Source organism: Ahaetulla prasina, chromosome 2 (assembly GCF_028640845.1).
Source record: "Ahaetulla prasina isolate Xishuangbanna chromosome 2, ASM2864084v1, whole genome shotgun sequence".
In the NCBI taxonomy this organism is placed as follows: Eukaryota; Metazoa; Chordata; class Lepidosauria; order Squamata; family Colubridae; genus Ahaetulla; species Ahaetulla prasina.
The window spans coordinates 117,313,477-117,322,101 of NC_080540.1; positions in this window are offsets into that span (position 1 = coordinate 117,313,477).

The window sequence follows — 8,625 nt, forward strand, 5'->3', positions numbered from 1 at the left end:
TGATATTTATTTATTTATTTATTTATTTATTTATTTTCATAACAATGGAGCTTAATTTTGAAGGATGAGTGACCAGGATAGTGACAACAGCTCTTTACTATATGGTGAACCCAGCAGCTCGGGCTGGGAAAACCTCTCTTTATATACAGTTTAGCCAGAGGCTTCATCCAATCAACAACGTGCTTTTTCCGCTCAGTTTTCCCTCCACAACTTTTAAAGATACATTACACTCCTTCGCTCCCAGAGAACACTTTACCAATATTTACATAGAATTAACATCTTATTTTTCAACGTAATCACGCAAGTAGACTGGGCGTCTCCTGACTCTTTCGGACCTGCGCAATTCATTTTCTGGGAGTGAGTCGAGCTGACCGGAGGGACTGTTTGTTCCTCTCAGCTCCTCCTCTAGGCCATCCGGCCCTGGATTATTTGCAGAGTCGTCCCTGCTGTTTTCAGGAGGAACCGGTTGGCGTCGCTGGACCTCCTGGAACTCAGATAAGTCCCGCGTTTGCCCGGGTTTGAGTCAGCTGTGGATTCAAACATTGATAGTCAGGGCCTGTTTCGTCTGATTCTGATTTACGGTTATCGTTTCCTTATTTGGTCTATGTGGCGCTTCCATACCCGGCCATCCTCTATCTCTACTAGATATGATTTTGGTCCTGTTATCTCTAGGATTTTCCTGCTAACCAGGTCGGGCCTCGCTGTAGTTGTGTGCCCACACTAGGTCGCCTACTGCCATCCCTCTTGTTTTACCGTGTGCCCTTTGTAACCGTCTGGTGTGTAGTTTGGGTTTAAGCGGTCTAGTGGGCACCTAAGCTTCCGACCCATTAATAGCTCTGCGGGCTGCGGCCAGTTGTTACACAGGGGTTCTGTGTTGGACTGCTAGGAATGTATCGATTTTGTTTGCCAATCGCCTGGCCTGATTCTGGACAATGCTTCCTTTGCGCTCGAGCGAAGCGTTCTGCAAGGCCGTTCGTCGCAGGGTGGAAAGGCGCCGAGAGGACATGTCGGATGCCCTCCTCTGCCAAGTACCCCTCAAACTGGGTTGCCGTGGATTGCGGGCCGTTATCGGAGACTAAAGTGTCGGGCAACCCGTGGGTTACAAATAGGTGCCGTAGGACTGAAATCATGGCCTCGGCTGTCATGGATCTCATGAGAATGATTTCCAGCCATTTGGAGTAGGCATCGACTACTACCAGAAAGGTTTGGCCGTGGAAGGGGCCGGCAAAATCGATATGGATCCTAGACCAAGGGCCCTGGGGTCTCTCCCATTCCCGAATCGGGGCCGTTGGGGGTAGCGGTCTGGACTCCTGGCAGGCCTGGCATTTCCCTACTCTTTCAGCAATTTCCCTGTCCATTAAGGGCCACCACACATAGCTTCTCGCTAGACCCTTCATTCTCACGATCCCTGGGTGGCCTTCGTGAAGGAGCTCCAATACCTTTTTCCTCAATTTCTCCGGGATCACCACTCGATCCCCCATAGCAGGCACCCCTTGAGCTGAGAGTTCCCACGTTTTTACAAATTCTTTAAAACGCCGCCCGCAGCGGGCCAACCTCTTTGTACCCAACCAATTACAGTCCTTATTGTAATGTCCTTGTACGAAGCCGAGCCACCTCTTTGGATGTGACTGGGCCAGAGTCCAAAGAGTCAATTAGCAGAACTGGTGTCCCGGAGTGGGGTCTTGATAGTCTCTGGTAACGGGCATCTGCTCAGGCGTCTGCATGCCCTAATTCCTTCCTGGCCGGTGTAGTAGTTTGTAAGAATACGCTGCCAGGAAGATAGTCCATCTGGTCAGTCTGGGCGAAAGTGCCACGGGCGTTGGGCGATCGCCTGCCAACAGGCCTAGCAAGGTCTATGGTCCGTGATGATTTCAAATCACGACCAAATACATATTCATGGAATTTCTTTACTCCGGAGACTATAGCCAAGGCTTCCTTATCAAGCTGGCTATAATTCCTTTCAGTTGATGACATGGTTCGGGAGTAGTATGCAATAGGGGCTTCTGTGCCATTTGGCAACCTGTGGCTGAGCACAGCCCCACCCCATAGGGAGATGCATCGCAGCTTAACACTAATGGCAGCGTGCCATTGTATTGGATAAGGAGGCTATCACTCGATAGGAGATTCTTTACCCTTGAATGCCCTAGCTTCCGCCTTTCCCCAAGACCATGCAGCCGTCTTTGCTAGTAATTTATGCAGCGGCTCGGCTACTGTTGCCTTATTTCTTAAGAATACCGCGTAGAAGTTGACCAGACCTAAGAATGCCTGTAACTCCGTTTTGTTCTTTGGAACCGGGGCCTTCCTGATGGCCCGTACCTTGCTTTCAGTGGGGTGAATCCCTTTCCTGTCTATCCGGTAGCCCAGGAATTCCACAGATTCAACCCCGATCTGGCATTTGTTCAGTTTAACTTTGAGACCGGCAGACCGGAAAATGCCCAAAACTTTTCGCAGCCTTACCCCTAATTCCTCTAGATTCTCAGCGGATACCAGTACATCGTCAAAGTATGGTACCACCCCTGGTAGTCCCTGCAATAGCCGCTCCATTAGGTTCTGAAATAACCCTGGAGCCACACTAACCCCAAACTGTAACCGGGTACACTTAAAAGCCCCTCTGTGAGTCACAATTGTCTGCGCTTCGGCTGTGCTGCTATCTACAGGCAGCTGTTGATAGGCTTGGGCCAAGTCTAGCTTGGCAAAAACCTGCCCTTGCCCCATTGAGTGCAGTAAGTGCTGTACCACCGGGACGGGGTAAGCACTCTTTTGCAGCGCTTTGTTAAGCGTTGCCTTATAGTCAGCGCAAATCCGGACCGACCCGTCCGGTTTGACTGGGGTGACTATAGGGGTCTCCCACTTAGCATGGTCAACTGGCACTAGAATTCCCTGGTTTACTAGTTTGTCCAGTTCCCGGTCAATCCTGGGCTTTAGGGCGAACGGGACCCTCCTAGCCTTTAGACGGATAGGGGCAACTTGGGGGTCTAAGTTAAAAGAGATACCCCGTGTACTTGCCCAGGCAGTCTCTGAAAACGTCCCCAAATTCCTTCATGAGTGCGTCTTTGAGGTTGACTTCGTTTCTGAAGATTCCAGTCACTCCCATGCCCAATGCTCGGAACCAGTCCAGTCCCAACAAGCTTGGCAGGGTCCCATCGACTATGGTGATGGGCAGAGTTTTCTTGTATTGTCCATACTCGCCGTGGACCGACGTTACCCTCGAACAGGGATGCGATTCCTTGGTAGTCTTGTACCTTTAATTTCTGTGTTTTCAGCTTGCGCTTTGCGATGGCGGGTAAGGCTTTCACGAGAGTGTCCCAGGACATGATCGTGATCGCTGAGCCTGTGTCCACCTCCAATCGGCACGGCACCCCCTCAATCTTTGTTTTCGTAAAGATTTTTTTCTCTAGGCGTGTTGCTGCGTGACCCACTCTCACGACAGTCTGATTCAACTTCGCGCCTTTTTTGAATTGACCAATCACGGGCCGCTCCGCCGTTCCCGCACTCTGGTTGGTCGGTTTGAATTTTTGGCGGGAAGGTTGAGGTGCTCGACAGACCTGTGCTATGTGCCCCTTCCTTTCGCACCGCCGACAAGTCGCATCCTTAAATTTGCATTGTTGTCGTTGGTGTTGCCCTCCACAACTCGCGCAGTCACCCCGGTCTTCTTTCTCCGGCCTCCCGGTGTGGAAGACTCCTTCCTCCTCCTCACCGTCCGACTCGGCCTGGACCTCTTCATTGTGGACCGGGGTTGATTTCGCACCAGCCGTTGGTGCGACCTGCTTTTGTAGGGTTTCCGCCGCTTGGGTAGACATCTCATTAGCCCTGGCTTCATCCAAGGCGTTTGCCAGCGTCAAGTTGCTTTTGGACAGCAGCCGCCGTCGCAAACGGATGTCCCTGACCCCACGAATGAGTTGCTCCAGCAATGCCTCTTCCAAGTCTCGGAACTCGCAATGGTTCGTGGCTTTCCTCAGGGCTGCCATGTATACGCTGATGGACTCGCCCTCTTGCTGCCTACGCTCCCTGAATTCGTACCGTTGCACATACTTGGACGGCGTTGGTGCATAATGGGCTTTCAATATGGTCTGTAGAGTCTGCCACGGCACCGATTGTACCGGCGTTGGCTCCGCCAACGATTCTGCGGTGTCGAAAACCTCTGGACCGCAGTGGCTCAGGAAATACGCTCGCTTCCTGTTGTCTGAGACTCCTTGAAGTTCGTTCGCCTCGAGGAAACACTCGAAACGAGCCATGTATGACCCCCATTTTTCCTTAGCTGGGTCGAATGGCGCTGGCGGTGTGTAGCTGGACATCGCTGCTTTCCGCCCCTTGTTTGCTGGGTTCGCGTCTTCCTGGTGACTTCAGCTTTTTTCCTGGCGCTCTTAGCCTCGAGATCCCACCTTCGTCGCCAGTGTTAGATTCGGGCAATAACGAGGCAGGAGACCAGGGTAGTGACAACAGCTCTTTACTATATGGTGAACCCAGCAGCTCGGGCTGGGAAAACCCTCTCTTTATATACAGTTTAGCCGGAGGCTTCATCCAATCAGCAACGTGCTTTTTCCCACTCAGTTTTCCCTCCACAACTTTTAAAGATACATTACAGTTAGATCATGAGAAAAGCTGAAAATTGATGCCTTTCAATAATGCTGAATAATATGGTGGAAACACCTTGAACCGCAAGAACAAATTAATTTCGTACTAGACGAAGTAAAATCCAATTGCTCGCTGGAAGCACATAGTTAAAAGTTCACTGGAGAGGACCCTGATGCTTGGAAAAATTTAAGGCAATTGAAAAATAAGTCACCAAGGCACGGGGTGATTCATTATTCTCACTGATAGTACAAGTATGTGCTTACAAGCATTCAAGAAGCAATTATTTAAAAGACTGTAACCTAGAGAGGACTAAATTTTTAGGTAGAAGAAAGATTAACAAAGCTTGCAAACAGCAAACCTGTTAGAACTTTCAAAAAATTCTAGCAGTGAAAATACTGAAGAAGACTTTTGAAGAATAGAATCAAAAAATATTAGCCACAGTAACAACTATATCAGTAATGGCTTCTGTTTCTATAGGTAGACTGTGTCCAAAAGATGTTATTGAAGTAATGATGTAGAACAAATTTTAACTGACAAGCTAGAGATGACATTGAAAGTGGATTTATAACTAACAGGGCAAGAGAATGATCAGGAAAAAAGTTGCTTTACTGGATCTAGAAAAGAAATTGACTAAGACTTTACAATTTAAAAAAAAATGCAACTGACAAACCAAAGTGTGATCTGGATAATTTTTCCTACTGTATTTACAAAAGAGGCTTGTTAAACTCTTGAAGAATTCTATATGATGGAATAAAGATGAAGAGATGAAGACAAATCAAATGTTACAGCAATATTTGAATGAACTGAAGTTTAAGATTGTTAGAAGCAAAAGGGAGGAATATAACATTGATTTATTAAATCAAGATTAAACAAGATATTTTGTTACCTCTAGCAACCCTTTACAGACTTTCTTCTGACATCAAGACTGAAAAGGTGATGTTTTATGGTTTATTTATTGATACAGATGGGTTATGGGATGAAGAGATAGATGTTTGTAACCTTAGAGGGGAATGAAGAATAACTAAATTAGTTTATACTTGTGATGAAAATTGGAAATTACCTCTTTATGTACAATATTTTCTATGTCCTTATTATATTCCTATTCCTTAAAACTGCATTGAATATTCCTTTTCATATTAAAATATAAGAGTCCCCACCCAATATGGAAAATGTAATTGGTAAAGGTTGAGTTTAGTAAAAACAAGACCCTGTCTTATATTTTTTGAATCCCGAAATAAGTGCTTGGCCTTATTTTCAGGGAGGACTTATTATTTTGGGGCACATGGAGCAAGATGGGGCTCCTCTTGCAGTCTTACCTGATTTCCAGCTCTGCGTTTAAATATTTTCGGGGAGGGCTTATTTTCAGGGGAGGCTTATTTTAGTGCATGCACTCAAAAGTCCAATTAGACTTATTATCAGGGGGTGTCTTATTTTCGGGGAAACAGGAGACTTTTTTCTATTCTCTTTTCATTAAGCTTAGTTTGCATTAGATTTTATTATTGCAATCAAAATACTTATATATGTATGTATGTCCTGAAGAATTCTGAGTGCTGAATGATTGAATAACTGCATTAAGAAATTATTTTTACTGGGACAAATGTGACTTTAAAATAATCAATAAATATACCTATATTAATATTTCCCTTGGAAGTACCCTTAGACTGCATGGAATATTCCTATTCCCTTAAAACTGCATTGAATATTCCTTTTCATATTAAAATATAAGAGTCCCCACCCAATCCGGAAAATGTAATTGGTAAAGGTTGAGTTTAATAAAAATTAAAGGGATGCTTTAAATTGATTAAATTTAAATATATTTAATCCTTCATGACTAATGAGCTAATTATAAATAAGATTCAATGAGTAGGAAATATTCTACTGGAAAATTTCAGAGAGTTCGTTTCAAGCAGGATGTATTGATCTTGAGCCTTGATCAGCCTATTGCCTGTTTCTCTCTTGAATTCTCTGTGTTTGACATTAGATTTTGTTTAGACTGTGATTCCACTGAACATGTACAATTTTATTTTCACCTGGGCAGGAGTCTGAAGCTAGAGTCATATTACTACTACAGATCATGTTTACTTGCCCCTTCTAGTTGTTCAAGCCAAGGCATTCCACTAGAAAAGGAAATGACAAAGACTGCAACTGTTTCTAGGGGGAAATCTTGTCTTCTTTCTCATCAGAATTTCTTGATGCAATGAATGGGAGGGGGGGAAATTAAGCAACAATAAAAAGCATTCCAGAGAACAACAAATGGGTACAGATTCAATTTCATAATAACAACTTTTGTTTTCTGCAAAAGACAGAAGCATAGCTAAAGGATTAAGGAACTTTGTCCTAAGATCATTATTTCTCCTTCCCAAACCTTTTCTGCTACTTGCCTTCATCTGCTTGCTTAGGTATATACCACTTCCTCTTTAGTATCACTGTATGGTGCAGAAGAGTGGATTGGAACCATCCTCATTATTATTATATTTCCCCAGAGGGGAAAATATATTTTCTGTCTCAAGTACAAAAGTAACTTGGATCAGTCAGCAAAATTTCTTGGATTGGTTCTCACCGGTTAGAAATTTCTGTGCTTATTACACAAGAAACATTCTGCAGAATCATTGAAATGGTATATTAATAGATACACCAAAGGGATATGAAAAAGGGATAGAAATCCTTATAGGTATGAAAGAGAGAACAGAAAACAATTGTTTAATAAGTTTCGGCTCATTTGGTTTAGTAGAAGAGTCTCATCTCAGTGGAATGTTTCAATATTCTAAGATTTGACATTTGATTACTCTTGAAATAAAATTAGAATAGTGGGGTTGGATTCCATGTCATGCTATGAGCAAAGCAATCAGTAAAAGAAGAGACTTTCAGACTGTTTTCCCTAAGCTGGTGCCATCCAGATGTACCGGTATTAAGTCCCGTAATTTCTAGTCAACTTGCAAGTTGACACTAAATGAAATTTGAGGAAACATTTCTAATCGTCCGAATGCTCTGTTTTGTGAGCTTTTTTCCTGAAGTCTGTTTTTAATCACTAATAGTTGATTTCAAATTTTAATTAGATGCTATAATGACTATCTAGATCAGTGATGGCTAACCTTTTCTGGGCCGAGTGCCCCAAGCATGCACGTGTGCCTACGAATGTATGTGCGTCCCCAAACCCCAAAAATGCAAAGCGTGTGTGACCCCGAGCGTGCACCTCACCCCCGTGCATGCATACGCAGCTCCTGCATGCGCCCAGCCCCCTTGCATGCATACGCAGCCCCCGCACACCTCTCCCCTCACGCATGCAGGGCAAAGACCCGAAGACCAGCTGGCCAGTGGGAGTCATGCATGCATGTGTGGCAGAGCTGAACTGGGGTGACAGCTCACATGCACACAGAGAAGGCACTGTGTGCTACCTCTGGCACATGAGCCATAGGTTTGCCATCACGATCTCGATGAAGCCGAAGGAGAGAAACAGTGATATGTTTTGGATATTTGTAACTGATACAGCCTCTTTTGCAGAATACAATCTGGTGCAGTAACAAGACCACCTAAGAGATTGTCTCTTTCCCATTCACATCTTTATTTTCCTGTATGTATATTTGTTATTCTTCATTCTTATTTATAGTTATAAATTATGCTGATATAATCCCAATGAAGAAATGGATCTACAGCACTAAGGTATCTTATTGGATCTTAGGATATATTGCTGCAAAGTCATTTTCAGAATCTTAAGCCACTCCCACCAACAATTTGAAAATAGTGTCATATTTGGAGTCTATTCCTGAAACGACTATTTTCACAGATGAAAAAATAGGTTTATAAATAATAGAGTAAATAAAATACAAATCGTGCCCAAAGCTATGGCTTACTCCCAAGAATACTATAGCCTGGTTTCAAAGAAGATGGGTATACCAATATTGCGTTTTTCATGTAATTTGTGACTGTAACATCCATAGTTACTGCTGTGCAGAAAGAGATGGCAAATCCATCTGCTGTGCAACTTCACAGTATGCAGAATACAATCTGGTGCAGTAACAAGACCACCTAAGAGATTGTCTCTTTCCCATT